The following is a 25,416-nucleotide window of genomic DNA, read 5'->3' on the forward strand; positions in this document are numbered from 1 at the left end:
CGATAGATACAAATCCTTGCCTTCAAACCACAAGCACTCCCATTTCTGGGTGCACTTCAAACCTCCCATATCACACAAACCCCACAAATAGGTTTGCAAAAGCTACATTCACTGGAAATATTTAAGTCTTTGGTTCAAACCTCTGTGGCATCACCTTGGCTAGGTACCTTGATCGACTCTCCCTCCCTCACCCCACCCAGCCCATTATGGAATTCGCAACACAGTCCCTACACGCTTCCTCTTCCAACAGCAACACGCAACCACCTTACCTCACAGAGCTTTCTCATCTGAGATCACTCTCAAACTGCCTCTCCCTCCAGTGCCCCAAGTCAGAGATGTGGACCTGCGGTCGCAGCAGCGGTCGGTGCTCGCAAAATGGCAGACCCATGACCTATGCCTGACCTGTGCTACACTACAACAATGCACCGGCCAGAATATCTCTACACTGCCACTGCGCCCTCGGCCACAAAGATTTTGATGTGCTCCGAACCCACCACTGTGCCAGCAAGCGCAGCTTATTATGACGCACCACGACTCGACACCCAACGTGAACATGCACCCTGCTCAATCCTCGTGCACTGTCAATAGACTCAAGCACCCCCATCGAGCAACACTGCACACTCGCCAAATGTGCAATGGGAAGCTATTCTACTTTTCCCTCTGCTCTATAGCATCGCCATATTCATCAACGAGTGAAGGCACTTTGCCGCAATGTTTGAGCACAGTACCTCCCATGGTAGATTGATTAATATTCCTATCAGGATCTCTCCTAGACTTAATATGCACTTACATCAACCTATATCACCCCTCTTCCCCTCAACACATTGCTCTCCAAAGAGATCACCCCTTCTCACACCCCCTCTGAGAGATATGAACAAAGCCCTACTCACCCCCCAAACCCCTCCACTATAAAAAGCACCCGCACTGAAGAGAACGCCTTTTTGCTCCCTCTGAGACCAACTAACCACTTTTATCCACCAAAGCCATTTAACTGATCCCTAGCGAGTGATGCACCCGATGGAAAAAGATTGCACCCATTACTTAAGAGTAAATCATCTCCAGAATCGATTTTTTTCCTCATCCCAAACAGCCGCCTAAGTGATATCCTCGGGACCCAAATATCTAACATATAAGCTGACAACCATAGACCCCAAAACTATCAAATCCCTTCCCTGCCCAGACGCACTCTCACACAGAAGCAAGGTGGAATATTAATCACAATCAGGGCATACAAATAGAAGCTCCAAGACCAGGACATCATTAGCAGCGAATACAAACGACCACAGTTATGCCAAAACTCAAGACTCTCCCCCATTCTAACAGAAGAATAAAACCTAACAAGCTTGGTCGGTTCCTGATTAGTTGGATCTTGACTGCAATCCAGTGAACTACACTGCAGTTGTACGAAAGGTTTTTTTGTTTTGTTTTACAAAAACGCATATCACACTTTAATTGCCAAATCACATCGGTATAAATATATCATATCAAAGCAAAATATATCATGAATTGCATACCTACGTTAAAGATGCCAATATACAGTGAGGGAAAAAAGTATTTGATCCCCTGCTGATTTTGTACGTTTGCCCACTGAAGAAAAAATGATCAGTCTATAATTTTAATGGTAGGTTTATTTGAACAGTGAGAGATAGAATAACAACAAGAAAATCCAGAAAAACGCATATCAAAAATATTATAAATTGATTTGCATTTTAATGAGGGAAATAAGTATTTGACCCCATCTCAATCAGAAAGATTTCTGGCTCCCAGGTGTCTTTTATACAGGTAACGAGCTGAGATTAGAAGCACACTCTTAAAGGGAGTGCTCCTAATCTCAGCTTGTTACCTGTATAAAAGACACCTGTCCACAGAAGCAATCAATCAATCAGATTTCAAACTCTCCACCATGGCCAAGACCAAAGAGCTCTCCAAGGATGTCAGGGACAAGATTGTAGACGTACACAAGGCTGGAATGGGCTACAAGACCATTGCCAAGCAGCTTGGTGAGAAGGTGACAACAGTTGGTGTGATTATTCGCAAATGGAAGAAACACAAAAGAACTGTCATTCTCCCTCGGCCTGGGGCTCCATGCAAGATCTCACCTCGTGGAGTTGCAATGATCATGAGAACGGTGAGGAATCAGCCCAGAACTACACGGGAGGATCTTGTCAATAATCTCAAGGCAGCAGGAACCATAGACACCAAGTAAACAATTGGTAACACACTACGCCGTTAAGGACTGAAATCCTGCAGCGCCCGCAAGGTCCCCCTGCTCAAGAAAGCGCATATACATGCCCGTCTGAAGTTTGCCAATGAACATCTGAATGATTCAGAGGACAACTGGGTGAAAGTGTTGTGGTCAGATGAGACCAAAGCTCTTTGGCATCAACTCAACTCGCCGTGTTCGGAGGAGGAGGAATTCTGCCTATGACCCCAAGAACACCATCCCCACCGTCAAACATGGAGGTGAAAACATTATGCTTTGGGGGAGTTTTTCTGCTAAGGGGACAGGACAACTTCACCGCATCAAAGGGACGATGGACGGGGCCATGTACCGTCAAATCTTGAGTGAGAACCTCCTTCCCTCAGCCAGGGCATTGAAAATGGGTCGTAGATGGGTATTCCAGCATGACAATGACCCAAAACACACGGCCAAGGCAACAAAGGAGTGGCTCAAGAAGAAGCACATTAAGGTCCTGGAGTGGCCTAGCCAGTCTCCAGACCTTAATCCCATAGAAAATCTGTAGAGGGAGCTGAAGGTTCAAGTTGCCAAACGTCAGCCTCGAAACCTTAATGACTTGGAGAAGATCTGCAAAGAGGAGTGGGACAAAATCCCTCCTGAGATGTGTGCAAACCTGGTGGCCAACTACAAGAAGCGTCTGACCTCTGTGATTGCCAACAAGGGTTTTGCCACCAAGTACTAAGTCATGTTTTGCAGAGGGATCAAATACTTATTTCCCTCATTAAAATGCCAATCCATTTATAACATTTTTGACATGCGTTTTTCTGGATTTTTTTTGTTATTCTGTCTCTCACTATTCAAATAAACCTACCATTAAAATTATAGACTGATTATTTCTTCGTCAGTGGGCAAACGTACAAAATCAGCAGGGGATCAAATACTTTTTTCCCTCACTGTAAGCTCCCAGTTCCTATATTAAAAAAAACAACTCCAAAAATCCATTGCATCCTACTCCGCTGCAATACAAAGCGCAGATATCAGATGTGAAAAGATAATTTGTCTCCTCCCCCCCAGGACTATCACCAAAAAAACAAGCAACAGCTGCAGCTTCCGTGTTGGGAGAACTCTTGGACTTGGCAGACTTCCACTCATAATATACCATTCACTTGCCCACCCCTCCGGAGAATTCTAACAGAAACCCTTACATCTGGCACCCCCCCCCCCCCTCTTCGATACAAAAAGCCAAAATCTCTCTGATACACAAAACAAGCACCCCGGCAGGCAAGTGCGCAAACTACTGCCACGTATCACTCTTCAACGCGGCACAATACAATGTTCGCAACAATCCTCACAATATTAGGTCAAATATGTTACACGAAAGGAAGATATCCATTTAACAACACCATTGTGATTGCTATTACACTTAATGTCTTTAATCAAAAGATAAACCTATAGACAGATGGCATCCTTGTCAGCCTTCATTCAATGCTAAATTTGCAGGCTACTCTCATCAACAAATAAAGGCCTCAGATTACCCTTCTACGTGACTTTACCGAAAGAACCAAGAATACAGACCCATGCAGTTCATAATTTTCCCCCTGCTATAAAACTTGCAAAAACCTTACCCAGGTGTGACCTTGCGCTCCTAAAAACCTTTAAACATGAAATCCCAAAACATGCAGATATCAAACAACCTCTCCCTCCCAGCTCTACCAAAAGAACGTTTATTCTCCTTAAAGTGCTGTTTGTAATATTGCTCCCACAATTACCCCCAGATACGTATTCATTCCGCTGATTTTCTACCTCCATTCAATCGTGTGCAAGTACAACTGTGTAGTTATCAAGCTATAACTCATCCAATTTCTCCGACCTCGGGATCACTCTCGACTCCACCTTATACTTCGACAACCACACCAACCACCTCATCAGATCTTGCGACTCCTGCCTCAGGGCCCTCAATTATTTGCGTCCACACTCACCGCCACCAAAATGGCCAATACCCTTGCACGTAGCATAGTCGGGCCACACCTCGATTCATGGCAACTCCATCCCTGTTCAATCTTTACTAAGTAACTTCCAGAAACTTCAACAGTTGCCAAAACCATATCGCCTGCAACGTCCTCAGCGCCTGTTATTCTCGGTTAGATTCCTTCACCTCCCTCTGCTCCATTCACTGGCTTCTTCATTGCCAGCAGGAACAACCGCGAGATCGCCTGCCTGTGCCACCACGTCTCTACTTTCGGTCATCTCGTATCTTTGCACTTCGGTCACCCTCCACTATCTATATATATAAAAGTCAAAATTGTCTGTTTGTGGGTTTGTTTGTGGGTTTGTGTGTGTTCGCGCGCTTGCGAACGATTTGCCTCCCGAACGGTGGGGTTTATGTGAAAAAAATAGCCAGGTACCACGCCATAAGCCCCGCGGTGAGCAAGCGCGATTCCTTTTTCACATCCGTCAACTTAAAATTAGTTTAATTAGCGATTTAGTGCGATTTTTGTGCGCTTTACTTTAATTTATTTATTACGCATGCACGCCCATACCAACTCACGCGCCTTTGGTGGGGGGGACAGCCCATGCCAAGTCGCACGCCTTCGGTGGGAGTGAGGGGGACATTTTCTTTCGCGTTAAAAATGATGTAAAAATACAGATAGTCCCCGAGTTATGATGGTCCGACTTACGATATTTTGATCTTACAATGGCGATAGCGATACGACAAAATTGTAAAATATTTTAAATTTCGCGCGGCAGGCAAACACAGCAGCGTACGAGGTATGATACTGTACGTTGGGATGCTTCCGGGATGTACGCATCTCCCGCCTTTCTATTAAATTGCAGTTCATATAGGTAGGCTAAGAATTTACCTTGTTTTTTTTTACTTTACATTTCACTGTGCAAAACAGTATTGTAATTAATAAATACCTACAGTATATAGTTTATACAGTACGGTACTGTAAATTGCTCTGTTTTGCTAAATTATCATCATTCTTTAAGACTCCTGGGTAGGCGAGGCCATCTTCGTCTTACGATATTTTTGACTTACGATGGGGTCGTCTTAACGCATCTCCATCGTAAGTAGAGGACTACCTGTACACTAAACACTGAGCTTAAATCTTCACTGTGTGATGTCCCCCCCACCCAGATGCGTGCAGTTACTACTATATACAGTCCCTAGATGCTACCACTATAGGCCGTAGATATTACTGCAGAGTGGCCGGGGAGATCGTGGCTGGGGGGGGTAGCAGCCCAGCCCCAGCCTGCAAAGGTGCCACCTCGGCCGGCTGAACAATCTAGGCAAGACCGGAGGCTCTACACGGGATTAGGCCTGACCACGCCACTCTGTCAGGTGACAGAGTAGATAAATACTGCTATAGAGTCAGCATGTACTACTGTAGTGATAGCAGGTACCACCACAGTCGGTATGCACTGCTCTAATCATAGCAGGTACCACCACAGTCAGTATGCAATGCTGTAATCATAGCAGGTACCACCACAGTATGCACTGCTGCAGTGAAAGCAGGTACCACCACAGTCAGTACGCACTACTATTAGATTTTTAAGAGTAGTTTTGAAATATTTTTAAGACCCGGACAACGCCGGGTACTTCCTGCTAGTAGCTCATAAAACTAGCCACAGCAGCACGTCTAAATACCTCCTCCTCACTATACCAAGGAGCAAGACCGACACTACCAGGTGCCATTCTAACAGTCTTTCTCATGTTGCTATTAGGGAACTTGATCCCTCAAAGCAACCCGACTTGGCACTAAAGTTTTGTTTATATTGGATCACCTTGGCAAGAATGATCATGTCTCCATGTTAGTGATGAAGACAGTGCTGATATATTTATGCTTTAAAAAACCCAAGACAGTTAACTATGGGCACCAGGCCCAGCATAATGTTCTAACTTAAACTCCTTGCAACGACCAGGCCTTCCTCACACAATAGATGCCACATGCATACAATGAAATCTGTCCCCCCTTCGTTTCTTTCCCACTCGCCCCCACCCCCACAACCAACTACGTATCATACTCTTTGGTTCTATTGGATAAAGTCACGTAGGTGAAAATAAAATAACAAAAAATCACGACGTTTCGGCCACAACACAAGCGGCCTTCATCAGGTGAAGGGACGAGACTGTCTGGTGGACAGCGCTGTCCTCCAGACAGTCTCGTCCCTTCACCTGATGAAGGCCGCTTGTGTTGTGGCCGAAACGTCGTGACTTTTTGTTATTTTATTTTCACCTACGTGATTTTACCCAATAGAACCAAAGACAGCGCTGTCCTCCAGACAGTCTCGTCCCTTCACCTGATGAAGGCCGCTTGTGTTGTGGCCGAAACGTCGTGATTTACTGTTATTTTATTTTCACCTACGTGACTTTACCCAATAGAACCAAAGAGTATGGATCCTAGCAGTCACGAAAGCTTTAAATCTAGAACTACGTATCACCCACGTGCCTTCCTAAGACACCAGTTATGCCCACAACCGATACATGGCAGACATCTCTCAGCTCCTCCATCACCAGTCTTTGCACAACCATGACCTACAGCTCCGAGCTGTGAGCACCCCCTCCCCTACCCTTTCCCTCACGTCTCACACAAAACACGGAATATTGAATTCCTCTTCCACTGATTGGTTCATATTGTTGTGTGTTACATTGAGCTTCTTACGTTTTAACAATAATTTTAAATATATATACAGTCTCAGGTTTGTAGGGATGACAAAGGAAAGTTAAAAGGGATGCATGCGTCCGCTTAAAACGCAAACGTCCAAACGCTTGGAAGAGAAATGTAACTAAAATACACGTGCCGACAGACTTGACCGAGGTGCCTCGGCTCTATCCAAAACAAATCATTATGGAAGGTAACATTAGGTTTCCAAACCTGCATTTACAGCTCCACTGTTGTCTCCAGACATTAATTTATAAAAGCTGCGATTTAAACCGAATTTACAAACATGATGAAAGTGTTATTATTTGAAACACTGCTGTAAAGGCTGGTGTTCAAAATGCAATGCAAGTGTTATTATTAACAGCTTAGGATACATTTAATTATTTACCATTATTTCCAAATGGTGTGCACTCTAATGTGAACCAATATGGCTCTACATGTTACACTGAATGTGACACAATAATTTGTTTGAATAGAAGAATCGTGTGGAAATGTAGCTCAGTAAATTATATTTAATTTGTTTTAATTATATGTGCCTTAATTTACCATTTAATTGCAAAGTATGTCATCAGCTTTCTAAAGTCAATTACAGCTGTGTACAGTCTATGTCCATTTTCGGCATCGCAAGATTTAGCCTAATGTTTTACACCACAGCAGAACGTGCAGCACCAAACAGTTTACTGGAATAGATTCGGAAGGGTCACCCTGCGATCAAAAATGTATATTATGAACATTGGCTAGCAGCTGAAATTGGTAGTTTTCATGTAAATAAATAGAGAAATAATGCTTGAAATTACTCAGGAATTTGAGTTTGAATGACTGAATGATCTCGTCTGGTATGGGTGAAGTTACATTTATTCTATGTGAAAACATTCACTTTGGTGGTACGTACATATCAACCAGGACAACGGAATAATTTTAAACACACAAAAGAAACCCGCTCGATCTTTTGTGCGGCATTTGGCAGTGGAGGCGGGCGAGGGGGTGCAAGGCCCCGGGGTTTAGGCTGCAGCAGTTGTAAAACTCAATCCTTATCGCACGTGGGGCCCTGCCGAACACCGCCGCTTGCTACGGCTGTCATCACACATCAACGGCAAAGCGCCGCCCGCATTGCAACAAAAAAAAGACCGCCGCGGAATAAAATTAAAATGCCTGTGCGCCTTTCTTCAACACATAAACATGCGTCTGAATTTAAGTGTCAATGTTCCCTGAGATAAGAAATATAAATAGCTCATGTTTAAAATGGCGATATTTAATTTATAAAGCCACCTTTACTTTCCAATTTCACGATAGGTGTCATGCCACAAATCAAACCCATTCACATAAACACTGTCTCATTTCGTGAATCCACTGATCTGTGCCTGTGAAAAGTTTGAAATCATTCATAACGTGTACTGGAGGTGATCTTCTTTGTTTTCTTCCATAAAGCATTGCATTATTTCTGCAGCATAATTCTGGCAAAACCTACACATGGTCCTTGTTCCTAACTTTATATTGGGATTATTTCGCAAGCTTGGTATGCTCTATAATTTCGATTTTTAAGATTATATGCATGGTAAAATGTATATTCAACAAAACCACTTTCACAAAAACCAATGAATGTTTAGTTGTTTAAAAAAAGATAACCCGTGAGAATTTGTCAAAACTAAGATAATTTAAAATTTGTGCCATGTTTGCCAATTCGAAAATGGCAATTTGCCAATTCAAAAATACTTGCCAATTTTGTACCATAAATGTTTGCCAACATTGGCCAAACTTTGCAAACAACCTTGAATTATATTGAACACGTAGGCTTTCACGACCACTATCATCCATAATGTAGGTTTATTTCGGTTAGATCGCGTAAATATGAATGTGTCATTAAACCCGCCACCACCCGACACAGCCACGTAGTAAAGTAATTGGTATTTTCTGTTTACGTGACAAACCTTACTACTTGGCTGTGTCGGGTGGTGGTGGGTTTAACGACGCATTTATATTTACACGATCTAACCAAAAAAACTATACTATGAACCTTTAATTCTGCAGGAATACACCGAATAGAGCAATACAGTGACCTATATATATTCATAAAAACATGGGTTTTTGCTACAGTACAGCTCTTCTATCCCTTTTTTGATATGTGCGCCCATTCACCCACTAAATGGCAGCAAACACAAATGTGGAATTTATGGCCTGGTTAAGGAAACCTGGCCACACGACCCTTGAGCATTTACAATATCTAACGCAGACAAACAGGTTTGAAGTTGATATCCAGATTGAGCGGCCCCTTGGTCACACGACCATGAAGAGGCAGGCCAGATGTTTGCAAATGCAGCCTGCACGTAGCTAAGCGTTAACTCAGCCAAGTTGCCATCCTGGAAAAACAACACTCGTTGGTAATTTATGTTAATACTGATGTAGATTACGTGCAGGTATTGATTCTATGTAACACGTTTTTGAAAGAGAGCTGCACAGCATTCCACATGTGCTCTGATATGAGGTCTACTCAGGTAAGCTTATTTTATTAAAGACTAAGATCGTCTGTTTTTGTATGTGTTACATTTTTATCCCATTATGGATCTGTCATCACTCAGCTATGGTTAAAGTCACAGTCATTAAACGTATCAATTTCAGAAGATCGGCTTGAGTTTCCACTTTGTTTATGAGCCAGGGTTCACAGTATGAATATATCTACGTAGAAGGGAAACAATAATATAAAATATATATATAAAACAATAATATTCTCACGGCCTTTCGACTGCAACACAAGCAATCATCATCAAGTGTGAAAATCACAACAAGAAAAATTGAAAAAAGTGGCGTTTTTTTAACGTTAGCACTACGGATAGCGATTTGACAGTTCGTTCAGATGGACGAGTCCATCTATGTTCGGAAAAGAGGAGGGGGGAGGCAAAAAATAATGGATGCGGTCTGAAAGCCACCTTAAGCGTGATCAATAAATTAAGACCCGAAATGGTTCATCAAATCCTTCCAATGATTGCTAAGCCAGAATCCATCTTCTCGGTTGAAATTGTCTCTGTGTTTGTATATGTGGATAGCCTCATGAACGAATCACTCATGGTAGCCAGATGGCTTGGAAAGAACCTCTGTCTTGGATAAGTCAATGTCATGTGAACCTACTGAATTATAACAGTGATCTGCCACGGCCGAGGTGTTGGTCCTACCGTGTTTCAGGTCTGCTTTGTGTTCACGAATGCGGTCCGAGACATGTCGTTTGGTTTCTCCAATGTAACTACTACCACAGAGGCAACTTAGTTTGTAGACGCCAGGGTACTGTATGTCCGGAATCACATCTTTTACAGACAGAACCAGATACCGGATTTATTGTAATGTGTTGAATCGGACCTGGATCTTGTGTTTATTCAAGATTTTGGAGATCTTTTTGTGATCCTCGCAATGTAGGGTAAAGTAATGGTTTTGAAAGGCTCCTCAAGAGGGTCCTTCTTCATGGTTGGAGTGATAGCTTTGCAGATTGTGTAGTCGGAATAACCATTAGCCTCAACAGCTTGGTGTATGTGCTTGAGTTCACTGGCTATGTGTTCCTGGTCGGATATGCATTGGGCTCTATGGTGCACAGTCTTGATGAGGGAATTCTTCTGGGCTGGGTGTATGGAATTGACCACATCAATTCCATACACCCAGCCATCAGATTTACCATGGAAGTCGAAAAACATGGCAAGCTACCTTTTTTGGATGTCCTAATAAAAAAGAGACCTGATGGTTCAATTAGCCACTCTGTCTACAGGAAAGCTACCCATATGGATGCTTACCTGAAACTGGATTCCCACCACCATCCATCCCAGAAGAATTCCCTCATCTGAACAAACTGTCAAATCGCTATCCGTGGTGCTAACGTTAAAAAACAGCCACTTTTTAAAAATTTTCTTGTTGTGGTTTTCAAACCTGATGATGATTGCTTGTGTTGCAGTCGAAGCGTCGTGCGAATTTTATTGTTTTATATATATTTTGTATTATTTTATTGTTTCCCTTCTACGTGACTTTACCGAAAGAACCAATAATATGAATCACTTCAGTCACGAAAGCTTTAAATCAAAAATGAATATATCTACTCAGTTTACATGCATTGAGATCAGAACAACAGTATTAACTCATTATTTTCTCAAGTGTGAATGGAAATTGCGACATTATTCTGAAAATCAAGTTCATTTAGAGATGTCCCAATTCACTATAATTAGTTAAAATTAGCCTTTAAAACACAAAACCGTATTCACACTCCACCCACCCTCGAACCACTCTGCCTGTGTTCCACTTTACTCTTAAATGCCCCACACACTCACCGTTTATCACCCCCCTTCCCATGCATACAGCTCCGTGTTATTTACTATGTGCAGCACTGTCGTGAGAAACGTGAACTACAGTTGTTCATGTCCATAAACAACTTTTTTTAAAAAAAATAACTAAACATTGCTAGACAAATGTCAGGGTGCAGTGCCCCCTCAAGAACCCAACCATCAGTATTATTACCCTTTGCCCCCTCCCAGATCCCCCAAAATCATCTTAGCCCCATAAACACACACACTCCAACATCTCCTGAATAAAGGAAAACTCACCATTAGATAAAACCAGGTCTGTTTCGTGTAGATATTGGTTTTAAGTTTTTTTGTGGAATTCCGCCAATGGGTGGAATTCTGTGTCAGCGGCTGTGCTAAATTCGTGTGCACATTTAGGCTCGATTCGCCAGGAGGAATTGGTGGAAACCTTGCTCTTCGTAAAATTGTGTAGTCAGTCAGTAGCTGATATGTCAGCGTGCTCACCCCACCAACAGACCGAGGCCAACCAATCAGGCTCTGTCTGTCTCATACACGCGAGTGAGTGCGTGTGCTGTCGCCCTTCACCTGACCATGGAATTGTTGCACTCAGCCAGATTACTTCGCACAAATTAAAACAATAATAATGATAGTGAAAGTAAAGAAGATGATTATCATGATGAAAACAATGTTCATGTTGATGAGGAAGATGACAAGGAAGAAAAAGATTATAGTGATGATAACGTTGATGCTCAGCTGATGATCTAACCTCCCATTCCACCAACCCACACCAACCACTGGCGCATGGTGATCCATGAGCCGTATGACAGATGTCCACTCATGGCTCCAGGTACAAATTTAAGGCTGAGTCTACTTGGGTGGCTCAATACAGATGCCAATTACGTGTTTGGTGGCCAGGAATTAAACTCAGGAGGCTGGGTTTGTAGTGCATTGCTGCAGACCACCTGACCCAACCCGTGAATTATGTAAAAAGCTCATCAGGCTGTCACCAGGCATGAATTGTGTGCGATTTTACACGATGGTGGAAATTGGGCGAAAGCCAATCGCCCTAACCCTGTGCTAACCCAACCCATTAAGGACCATTCTGGCTGCACAGAATGAGTAGCGGCGGAATGGGTGCATAATTGTACAGAATTAGCTATTGTCGTGGAATGAGGGCCAAAATAGCTCCATGAATTAGACCCCATATTTGATTTCCCCACATTCTTTCAAGCATCTCAGGACACACTTGTACTTTAATACATCACAAACCCAAATTGCATTGTACTTGGCCCTGCTTGCGATATTTTACAGATTCCGACCTCTTACTCGACCACGGTTGCCACCTCGCCCATCTGAAATCAGCATCCACAACACTCTCCACTGTCCCCACCTCCCCACCCCGACCTCACCCTCCTGCCACCCCTCATCAGCTATGGCATGAGCCCGAAATATGTGGGAATCAGAAATTTCGTCGGATCAAAAATGTCATGCCTCCCTTTCCCAAGACCCCCTCTCTCAGATTCGATCTGCTACGTTAGGACCATGACTATGACTCTCTGGCCCCTGCTCTCCCATCTCACTCATGGTATAGCAAGGGGTAGCATTCAACGTGCATCTTAAAATAAAAGGAGTCTAGAGCGCTTTGTTGTATTAATGTAATATTTAAAAAACGTTGTGCATAATTTACTCTCATGATGAAGCCTTTTTCTGTTTCATATTCAAGAAAGACAGGTGTCAGTCCCCTCTGTTACCCGTATTGGACACAGAGCAGGTATATTTAATATCAGTGCCTTCCTTTAAGCGATAGGTCTTCTGCGAATTAATGAAATTACCAACAGCATTCCTCCTTTACCCCTGGCTAGCCCAAGTCATTTGCTGAAATGTTATTGTTCAAATTAAATTGGGAAACATGTTTAAATAAATAATGATCAAACTCTATACAATTTAATAAACCAATTGTATATGAAAATTGAATTAAACTTACTTTGGGAAATGAGGTACTCAATAAAAACTCGGAAAGACAAATGGGTAGCTCCTGACTTTACCACTTTCGCAAACATTGGCATTTCTCAAACTGTCAGTTAGAACCCAAAGGGGCATCACAAAATACATCGAAGGGGATTGAGAAGTACCAAAACATTTAACAATTAACTCAACAGCTCCAGTGCCTTATCACTGCATTTCAGTTGTTCGCCTTAATACCCAGTTGCAGTGCAACGTCAAAGGGTTTATCCAGATTGCAGTAGATGACTCGTGTTGTCATGAGAAAGTCTTAGGCTCGCTGACCTGTGACATCGTTCAAAAGGCCCAATCAAAGCAGACCGGAGGACTGTGGGGTGGGATTTCAGACATTGGCTCTGAAAATAATTTACACGTTTTGGGACAACAAAAAATATCCAAACAAATTGGTCTCTGTTGGGCACACATGGTTTCAATCTAGCCAGGCCCCATCACATAAATCCAGTCAGACCTGATTTCAGTTCTGGTGCAATCAGATCTGAGCTGATAAAAAATACTGTAAACAAATAACCTGTTATGCAATGCCGCATAACGAAATAAGAGAAACATAAATCAAATGCAAAGCCTTGTGTTTAATTGCTATTCTGTTATTTAAGCTTTTCAAGCTTACATTCATGAGAAACAAAACTTTATATTCTTGGTTCTTTCGGTAAAGTCACGTAGAAGGGAAACAATAAAATAATACAAATATAAAACAATAAAATTCTCACGACGTTTCGACTGCAACACAAGCAATCATCATCAGGTGTTGTGGTTTTCACTGCAACACAAGCAATCATCATCAGGTGTTGTGGTTTTCACACCTGATGATGATTGCTTGTGTTGCAGTCGAAACGGCGTGAGAATTTTATTGCTTTATATTTTTATTATTTTATTGTTTCCCTTCTACGTGACTTACCGAAAGAACCAAGAATATGAATCCCTGCAGTCACGAAAGCTTTAAATCAAAAACAAAACTCTACAGATAAATCTTTATTTTGTATCTCAGTGCATGTAAGTGAGCAAAACACTGGTCCTCAGCCAGTGTCGTTACAGTGAAATGGGTCAGGCCCTCAGCATCTCAAGATACTTCATGGTCTCACCCTTGTCTACTTCATCCCACTAATCTCACTGTTCTCCTCCATGACAACAAGGGCCTCCTGTTAGCACACCTTTCAACTGCTGTCCTTGGCATACAGAAGTTCCTCGCTTTGGCCATCCGCACTGCTGACTCCGCCCCTAAATTACAATTTGCCATGCGTCTGTGCTGTCATATTTAAAGCTTTACCAAAGGGTAAAGGTGCAGCCCTGCAATGGCCACGCTCAATTCACTGCAAGTGGAAGGGCCTCCACTAGAGGGAACACTAGAGGCTATGTGGTCCACTCTTCCACATTGGCTCGACATTTTGTAAGAGATACCCATACCCACGCTTTACTCCACCACACGCGGCCTACCGATCGACTAACCGCAGTGAATCAATTTATACAGCTGAGTGGACAGAGGTGGTGCGGGATTTAAAGAAACCTCACCCAGTATTTCAACTGCCGCACGGATCGTTTGCCACCTCTGGATTACAAGTCCATTGCCACAGCAGCTCCGTGGTGTAAACACGCACCTAAATCCTTAAAATTACTTTACATCTTGCAAACACATTTTAATATGCTCTTATTTTACAAATATACTTACTTAGGCTGCATGAAAGCACAATATTTAATGTCATTACCATGTAATTATCAATACCTTGGAGAGGTTAAATACATCATTCTTATTACAAACAAAGCCTGCTGAGAACATAGAATTCCCTTTTATATACTGAAAAAAAATTACTACACACCAGAGATCAAGAAGCTATACACCACTGAACATTATGTACCTATAAAGCAATCACAAACAGCATTTATAGTTCCCGCCATTCGAATGCACATGCATAAACTTTATTTTCATGACACAAAGAGCAAACAGTCTTCTTTAATAATGCTGGGTAAGCTGCTAAAGCATTCCCACATTACCAATCTAAAGTGATTAATTCCTGTCATATCGACTGGCTTAAAGGTACTGCCAGTATTGAGACACTGGACAAGTGTGTGTGCAACACACGTCGACATACCGTGACATTAGCCAAGCTCACAGTTAATGCGGTATCAACTAAACATGAGCAGTGCAAGCAACATTTTAATTAATTTACGGAGGGAGGGAGGAATGTGCTCAAGGGATTGAGAAATGCGTGCAGCCTGGACGGCAGGCAGACAGGAGGTGACTCGATCACAGGAGAAATGGGACCCCTCCCACCCCCCCCCCCCGATGTGGCGCACAAAGAATGAGGGGCGTTTGTGATGGCTGATGTAGAGGAAGACCTTGTTTGATTTGCAGTTTTCTCTCGAGGCACCCTTTAATGTCAGATGGCCCTGCAGCCACGGGGTGAGGGGTACCTCTATCAGCCCTGAGACGATGCCTTGCGACACACTTTGGCTTTATATAGCATCTAAATGCAAACTGGAATGTTGCTTAATGGGTGTGTTAGCCAGCTTGTCATTTTGCTGGCATCTGTTCTCGGTTTTAATAACGTTCCCGTTAATGCGCATATTTTTTCATCCCTGTCTTACATTTTACGATAAGTACAGGAAGCGTGGAATTCAAAATAACCCTAAATCCACTGGCAAAGGTCTTTATAGAAACACAAAATTATTCATAAATTATCGGGAACTTTCCTAACAATTTTCTTATATCGTCAATTATGTTTCAATACAAGTGACATTTTTAGAGACATTTGTGTCTTTCCTGTATATGTCAAAAAACAAACCTAGCAATGATACCTCTTCACAAATGTGACAATAACCCCTAATTCTGAGCTTGCTGCAGAATTGAAAAACAGTGGCTTAAATTTGCCACTGGATCTGCAATGATGAAATGTTACTGAAAATTGCTTTTAAAGGTTAACACTCAAAATGAGTTTTTGTATTTTGAAGTTATTGATATTTTTGTAATCTTTATATATTTTCAGTTGTATTCTAAATCTGCTATTTGCATCATGCACTAAAGCAAATTCATTTCCTTTAGGACCTAACAGCGAACCACCACCTTGTGTCAGTGAGAAGCCCTGGAAGATGAAATCACAGAGCTTCTTAGGAAGTCAACTCAATAAGCCTCATCTCAACCTTTAATATGTACCGCAAATAGCGTTCATAAGCATCTCAATATCGCTGGAATGTTTCATTACCAGGCCTGGATTGAGTAAGTCAAATTAAATAAAAAAAAGTGTTGAACATTTTCTTTTTGTGCAGTTATTCATGATAAACCTTCAACTGAGAAGCCCGTGTAATGGATGGTAGCTGCCCGGATTGGAACCCAGGCTCTTGGCAGTTTCAGCTCAGTGCCCTGATTTATATAATCCTCTGAGCCATCCGATCACCTTAAATCCTTCTTTTGGATTCCCATTTCCACCCACAATATCTAGTATTCTCAACTACTCCATCTATTGCCAACAATGAAATAGCTAATGATTGAAAAGTGAAATGATGATTCAATTTAGATTCGTGTTCTTACCATTGGCGAATGAACTGTGGTTTATGATGTTTCAGAAAACACCCCATCAAACTGCATTGGCTTGCATGTGCCAGGACACATCGAGTGTAGCACACAGTCTAGTTTGCATGGTGCAATGTCCATCGCACGTGCAGAATGTTACATCACAAGCATGTGTGGGGACCACCTCCAGTTGACAATATCATAATCATCGAGAAGCATGTACTGTATTTATCATTCGTCTTTTGCCTTCAGTATTCTGGCTGACACCATGACGGCAATGGAGAGGAACTTTAAGGTTTTAATTTTGTATTTTGGAGGGAAATGTTATATCAAGGGGTACACAAATGATGAAAAACTTACATTTTATTAATAATTCACAGAACACAGCATCACGATGATAATTTCCCTACACGAGGAGTTCCCTTGGATTTTCTAAAACAATGTGCAGGCTGGAATTACCTGTGGCATAGCATCTCTGCTCAAGAGCAAGTCCGTAATGTCTAATATGCATGACGCAACAAACAGCATATTCCCACAGTCAAATAGAAACGGGCTCAGAGTGCGACAATGCCGACTGAGGGACTATCCAGTTCTCATGGAAGTGATGTTCGCACAATACGATACGCAATTTGGAGTGCGTAAAAACCAGTAAGAGTGAGGGAGCCATCAGGCCTGTGATGCTTCGAATCGCAGGGAGATGTCCGAAGTCACTTCGTCTCTCTTGCTGAGCAATGCAGAGGAGGTGTGAAGAGCAAAGCGCCACAGGACAGGGCAAACATCACTTATGCATGGGAAGCAGGTTCCACCATCAATTTTACTGGGTGTCCACGCCACATCGCAGCTCGCCAGCACTACATCACACGCCACCGACGGCATGCACACAAGGGAGGAACTATCTCCAACACAAGCTTTTAAAGACTAGGGTTTTACGTTCACATTTTGTCTTACTTACATAATTCATGATCTTGTAGAGCGCTGAGATGCATTCTTGGATGAACGATGATATATAAAAAAATAACTATTGTCATTAATCATTATTAATGAGTACATGTGGATACACGATGGTGTTGTTTTTTTTTAGAAAATCAGATAGGACCAAGTGATCAGCGTAAACCATGTAAGGCAATGTAACCCATTTAACATCGGCGAAATGAAGCTTGATTAGCTGGTCAGACATTTATTTTTTAGATATATGCTTTTTGAAAGTAAATATTATTTTCCTTTTCCAGTCAGAAATGTACTACACTGAAGGATTAGGGTACTGTGTACTGTATAAGTAATGTAAACACAGTAGGAGTTTCCGAGGCAGGATGCTCATTTACCAGGGTTCATATCGCAGCTTAAGACTTTCAAAATAATTATGTTGGTTTAATAACATGATAATTATATTTTTATTCATGTAATCGAAATATATTAGTTAAAATAATGTGATCCAAACATTGCATTGGATTAATAAATAAAGACATAAATTAATGTAGGAAGTAAATAGGCATGTCGGATTTGCTGACAACAACACGAAGTTGATTTTCCAAGGAAATGTATTTACAGAAAATGTTATATTTTACTTCACAATTAGCTTGAAAATAAAATAATTGGTAGAAGACAACTGAAACCATAGCTGAATATGAATACTTATGGCAATTATCAAAGGAAAATCTGAATCAAAGTGAAGACATAGAGGAAAAACAAGAGCAGGATGTAGTGATTCTGTAAAACTTACCTGGATCACGAAATTCTCACGACGTTTCGACCATGGTCGACCATGGTCGAAATGTCGTGAGAATTTTTATTGTTTTACACAAATTTTGTTGTTTTGTTGTTTCCCTTCAACGTGACTTTACCGAAAGAGCTAAGAATATGAATTACTGCAGTCACGAAAGCTTTAAATCAAAATTTTATCAGCATACCTATTTGCGTTTTCAATCAGTGCATATTTCCAGCTATGATGTATGGATAAAAAAAAAATGGAAAATGGCAAGGAAAATCGAACCAAAAGCTGAAAGTTATACCAAACAACAGAGGGATATATTATGTACTGGAAGTGAAATTGTATTACAGGACCATGTGGGATGATGATGATGTGGGAGGCCGTATTCCAGCAATAGATAAATACTAATAATAGATGATGATGACTGATGATGAGTTAGAGGAGGAAAAAAAACATTAAATGCTTAACATATATTCACATTTAGTTATACACCAAAGCTAACAATTGTACCCGGGACCAATATTGGGCAGCGAAAAATATTCAAGTTTAAAATTTTCAAGTTTCATTTATTAGGTATAGCCCTGTGAGCCATACGGCTTGTGAGTCGGGTGCAACCGCAACAAACAAAATATGAACAGAGAAACATCTTAAAGCGACGACGCGCAACAGAAACATCCAGGATAAACCAGCAAATCTTCCAGAAAAAAAACCACCGTATTACAACGCTATGTGCAAAAATCCCAGTGTGATGCAAGAAAAACAATAACAACCATAAGACAATTTAGATTCAAGTTATCAGGCCAACTCCGCACTTCCGCAAGAAACATGGCTGAACCATATGTTTTAGAAATCACCAAAATAAAGCTATAAAATACAATGTAACAACAGTAATCATGGGAACTTTGATTCAAATTTAACAATAAACGATATACATAACATGTACGAACAAACTTGCAGCCATATCTGTCAGCATGACACTCCCCGTGTATGATGTGTGAGTGAGTCAATGGTAGTGAGTGTATGATGTGTGAGTCAGCGTATGATAAGTGAGTCAGTGTATGATGTGTGAGTCAGTGGTAGTGTGGGTGAGTGTATCATGTGTGAGTCAGCGTATGATGAGTAAGTCAGTGTATGATGTGTACGTGAGTCAGTGTAAGATGAGTGAGTGTTCTAGATTTAAAGCTCTCGTGACTGCTAGGATCCATACTCTTTGGTTCTATTGGGTAAAGTCACGTAGGTGAAAATAACTTTACCCAATAGAACCAAAGAGTATGAGTGAGTGTATCACGGCATCCTCCCCGCCATCACGGCCTCCTCCCCGCCATCGCGGCCTCCTCCATGCCATCGCGGCCTCCTCCCCGCCATCGCGGCCTCCTCCATGCCATCGCGGCCTCCTCCCCGCCATCGCGGCCTCCTCCATGCCATCGCGGCCTCCTCCCCGCCATCGTGACACTGGTGACACTGGCATGTTTCCTAGTGAGTCAAGTACCTCGGTACACTCAAATTATATTTACCACACTTCAATAACAGACTCATTGTTTTACCCTTTATCTGCTGTTATGAAATAATTCGACTCCACCTTTAACGAGTTAATTTCACTCTGGCCCGTTTCGTCTGAAATAAATCGAACCGGATTCGTTTGGCTCGGAAATCGCCATGTCATCATCGTCCCCACATATTTTTTCTCCAGGAGGCCAGCAGAATCAACGCCCTGGATCCTTAAGGAGCACAGCATCACAGGCAAACAGCAGGCCTCCACACGGCCTCGTAATCCCTTGGTTTGGAAAGGGATATTTTTTTTTATTCACCTCATGACTGTAAAGGGATGATCACAAATGTCTTCTTATCCTCACAAACATATCTATAAATCCCAGGGGGAACTAGACAACTGAGAAGAACCCTGGATTTCAGGATGTATGGATTAGAGATGGGGACCACCAAGGAGAGATGTTAACTACTTTGCCTGGTAATCAGGAGGTCGTGGATTCCATCCCGACCCTGATGCCTGTATATTTGGAATTTGCATGTTCTCCACGTGGTCAGGTGGATTTTGCTCCACGTCCTCCGGTTGTTTCTTCCATATTTAGAAACATGCGTTTAGAGCAGTTGACTGCTATTAATTTCAACATGAGCCACTTCGTTGAGCTATCATTTGTGATAGCCAGGTCGGTTTTGAAAAATAGCTATAGTTTTCAGTGGTTCTTATCTAGTAAAACAAAAATAAATTTTGATTTAAAGCTTTCGTGACTGCAGGGATTCAAATTCTTTTTCAAATTTTCTTGTTGTGGTTTTCACACCTGATGATGATTGCTTGTGTTGCAGTCGAAACGTCGTGAGAATTTTATTGTTTTATATTATTATTAACAAAAAATCATCAGGTGAATGGACGAGACTGTCTGGAGGACAGCGCTGGAGTGGGACAGTCTCGTCCCTTCACCTGATGAAGGCCGCTTGTGTTGTGGCCGAAACGTCGTGATTTTTTGTTATTTTATTTTCACCTACGTGACTTTACCCAATAGAACCAAAGAGTATGGATCCTAGCAGTCACGAAAGCTTTAAATCTAGAATTATATTATTATTTTATTGTTTCCCTTCTACGTGACTTTACTGAAAGAACCAAGAAAACAAAAACAGTTTTAGTTTCGATTTTCTGGAACACAACGAAAGCATAGTCACTCTGGAGGATAGGAAATTTGGTGGGATCAAGTCAAGTTTATTTTGTGTAACCAGATGAGGCCTTAAGGGACCAGATGAGGCCTTAAGGGACCAGGTTGAATCTCATTTGCAAGAGTGGCCTGGGTCACCAAAAGGACAAAACCAAATAAAATGGAGACACAACAATGAGTAGAATCTAAATCAATGCAAGAAAACAACCGTGTTCCTTCTAATCGTCTCTTAAAAGGGTCAAGAGATGTTACTGGGAAAGGACACAAATAAAAGAGACGATCTAGGAGTCAGGCATGTTCTTGTACATACCCCCATGCCCACTCTCAACACTACGATGAACAATAAGCACATGCAGTTGCTGATGCACTCCACTAAATAAAGTGCAGCGAAACACAAGCCTGCCAATTTACCAGCTGTTATTCATGACAACATTTAAAATTGTACACGCAATTTTCCAAGTTAGTCCACGAAAATAGTAAAGTGTTGACCTCATGTTCCCTGAACAGACCCTTGTTTGGAAGACCACCTGCTATGCCCTTAAGCAAAGTACTATATGGTCAACATCCTCTCCTGTATAATAATTCAGAGTGGGGACTACTGCATGTAATGCCATGCAATCGTGTAAGTGTGTAAAAAAACTCATGCATGTAACAACCAAAAACAGGTCAGGAGCCTTGAAGACAATGGAAAGAGTGGAAAACAAATAGTAGGTAATTCAGTACCTCACGCGAACAAACAAAACTAAGGCATCCATGCTAAGCACAATTTGAGATGACAATACTCTAACTGCAAGGGCTGCCAGTGGGTGGTGAGTGGGGGGCAGGTGGGTCGTGACAATAGCAGGTGTCTGGGTCAAAGGTTGAAAAATACCAGGAGTCTACCCAGCCAATATGAGAACATAAACGTGTACAAATAGTGGAGGATGATTGTTATATGTCTGCATATATCGATGCATATTATAAAGTGAACGGGATGCAAATTGTGTCGGGATTGGCACCTGTTTAAAATACATCTAGATAGAAATGATTGGTGTCGTGTCAGCATTAGTGAAAATGCCGTTCATTTCCTGTTTCATTGTAGCACCAGAGCATAACCTTTGCTTTGTCTCTATCTGCCCCTAAACAACACGGACACTGCCATTCACACTGAAGCTCTTACTCCAGGCCTCGCAATTAAATTGGTCTTTTCTATGAAGACCTGCCCCCCCCCCCTCCCATGCTGTGTCAATCATGTGGAGGGCTTCATCTATAGCAGTGGGTTTCACAAAGGATTTTTTTTTAACAATATTTATTGATTTTTCCACGAGTCTCAAGGATATAAAGGGAAATACTTCGCCACGTTGGTCGGCATGGGTTGGTCAAGAGGATGGCCAGAACCGGGTCACATATCACTCGCCACTAATGTGAGTCATGGTCGTGACTCAAAGTCAGGTCGCTGGGTTCATACCACAGGGTGCTAGAAACGACACCACTGTTCCATACCCAAGGCATAGAGCAATTACACAATAATTATGTTCTTTGTAAGTATGACAAAGCAACTAAACCACCACAATATTTTAAACAGCCTGTGAGACTACTTTTCAATGTTATTTTTTCCGTATCGTATACTTTTGTAAAAGAGAGCATTATAAATGTCACCAGCAGGTCAAAGGTCGGCACACGGAGTGCTGGCAATATAAAGGGCTCCATGACGATGCACACAACCACTGTTGACAGGGACTTTTAAAAACACCTTCAAACACTCTCTTGAGAATGAACCAGAATAAATTGAAACAGCAGGCCTACGCTGTGACTCAACAAGGCTCAAATTCCACACAGAGCAGCAGGTGACAATATTAAATGCAGCACACAAATTATTTTTGGCTCGTATTCTATGAAGCCACATAGAGAGAAAACATTGTCAAAATATCACGCTCTGCAGAAGCCCAAAATTGCACAATATAGTGTTGCACTTCAACAAGGTAAAGCAAACGTTAAAGGCGCAGACGCCACGCTTGGTAGCGCTGGTGGATGGAATAGTCTCTCTTTTATGGGGACATTTAACAAGTCCTTGCTGTCAGGCAACTCTCGGTCCTTTGAGTTATTTCTTCAATACAACCTCTTTAAAAATCTAAATCTAGACAGATCTACATCCCTGCGATCTCTGTGTGGCCGGATAAGAGCTGCTTCTGCAGTGGAGGAATATCAGAAGGCCTAAAGCTTGGATATGATTATCATATCATCCCTGGGGCCAATACAAATTGGGTCTCTGGGGGAAGATTAATATAGCTTACGTTTGTGCATTTAGAAAACAGAACACGGAAAACTTAGTATCAGCTTATATTTCTGTTAGAATCCTATTATATAATGAGGTCACATTTTCACAGCACCTTTTCAATGAGTTACATTTTGTTTACCTGTACAGAGACCATAGCCAGGCTAGACAGCTTTCTGGTTAACATACCGTTGTGGTATCAGTAACATATGTGTAATACACATTCCATGTTGCTGCATCTATTAGGGGTGCCCTATATTGAAAACGTCAAAGAAGCATGACTGTAGAGGTCATCTCCATTAATTTTCCTGCGTCAGTAGTGCCAATTCCACATTCCTATTGCAAGACCAGTGTTTTCCACAGGTCGAGCATTATTGCTGACATCCCACAAAGTTTTACTCATTACTATTGTTTCGTAGTTTAGAAATGTTGTGTGGGCAATATTGCATACGAAGCTAACAGCCCAAGAGTAAATATATATGTGTACCAATATTTCAATTAATAACATGTCAATGTTCAACTGCAGTATTGTATTATGGGCTGTCAACAGACAACGTATTATATTGGAGTAAGTATGTTCTACCAATCTGGCTTCCCTTCCTGCTCTGAAAAAGAGTCATTGTCCAAAACAATACCTTGACAGCATATTATTTTTAGTGAAGGCAGTGCTAAAGACAAAGGTGGTGAGTTGTTTTGTTGTTCTTCTTAGATTGGGAAAGCGGAGTCAACCAACTGTGGTGTTTGCATGAGCGAGAAAACAAGTAAAATGCCGCCATAATTGACACCAAAAGAGCACGTTCAAGATTTTGGGGTCCACTTAAATTATGCTATCATCTCAACAACATAAATGTTTTCGTGAATTAATACAATGAAAGCAAGGCCTACATATCATGGCCTGGTGTGCATAATGTGGCCATCTGTATGTTGAATATCTGTGTTTTTTATATTGTTTAGTAATGAGTGCTATATAAATATTGTGAACAATGAGCCTGTTTTCACAAAACAAATAAATTGCATTAATGTACATACACACTTCATAAAGCAACATACCGTCAACATCAATAAAGTGCTTTAGACATTGTCAGGGTTAATTTGCACAAACTTTGGTGTATCCTGCATGTACCCTGTTTTTATGGTGTATATTGTTCTTCACTGAACACTTCATCACATGCCCCTGGTTTTGCTTGAAAATATGTGTTGTTGCAATGGGATCCCAACTGGTTATAAAGGATTTGACTTCCTGATCGATTACCTGTGTGGGCCATAACACTCAAACGGCGATTTTTTAACCACAACCTCATCACTGTCAAAGTCCATTATAACTCCCTGGCCAAATAAGCACCTGCACAACCCACAGGCCATTAATAACCAACACAGGATGGTTCTCATGCGGCACTCGTCTGCACTAGCATGTATAAAGAGCCAGGGAACTGAACCTTTGTTTCCTGGAAGCATTAATGTAGAATATACAGTGGGAGGTAACAGTATCTGTGCCCCTCCTCAAGTCTGATATGAGCGCATTCATCACCCATTATGAGCATACCGTGTGGCAAGTCACTGAAAAGATCACGAATCAAGCAGAAACGACCCCGGGGGAGCGTGGGAACACAGAGTGAATGGTATATGGAAGGAACATTGGGGAAAACTACAGGACATGGATCTGAGAAGGAGCAGCGAATATCAAGATTACTAAAAACAGTCACTTGACCGTAGATGTGCATGAAGAATGCTGCCACTCAGGATAGAACTTGTGTCCACACAACACAATGAGTTGCATATGCAACTGCTTCAGTCGTGGATAAACAAATACGTGTTTAATATATTGGCAGAGTCGGTTAAGTTTGCGTGTTCCAGGTTCAATATATTAGGAGGTATGTGCTTGTTATTTTCTCACCACAGACTGAAATACCCACAAGCAGAATTGGATTTGCATGCATTAGCCAGGATATTCTGTTTAGGATGCACCGCAAGCACAAGTTACAGCACCAAATTACCCCATGTAAAAAAAATCCCCATCAAATCTTCCCTCCACTCTTACCAGTCAACCACCCCTTTCTACAGCCCCTCTCTATAAAATTAACTAGATGGTAATGTAGGTCAAAAGACAAAAAAATACAAGCTCCGTATTAATGCTGATTATTGAAGCA

At 41.7% G+C, this 25,416-nt stretch overlaps 1 protein-coding gene across 7 annotated transcripts in view; it reads right to left on the bottom strand.

The window, feature by feature from the left end:
- CRTAC1 (cartilage acidic protein 1) overlaps positions 1-25,416 on the bottom strand; it is a 695,955-nt gene that overhangs the window by 421,665 nt on the left and 248,874 nt on the right. The window lies entirely within an intron of this gene.

This window comes from Petromyzon marinus, chromosome 11 (assembly GCF_048934315.1).
Source record: "Petromyzon marinus isolate PM22_M1 ecotype Great Lakes invasive population chromosome 11, UKy_Petmar_22M1.pri1.0, whole genome shotgun sequence".
Classification (NCBI taxonomy): domain Eukaryota; kingdom Metazoa; phylum Chordata; class Hyperoartia; order Petromyzontiformes; family Petromyzontidae; genus Petromyzon; species Petromyzon marinus.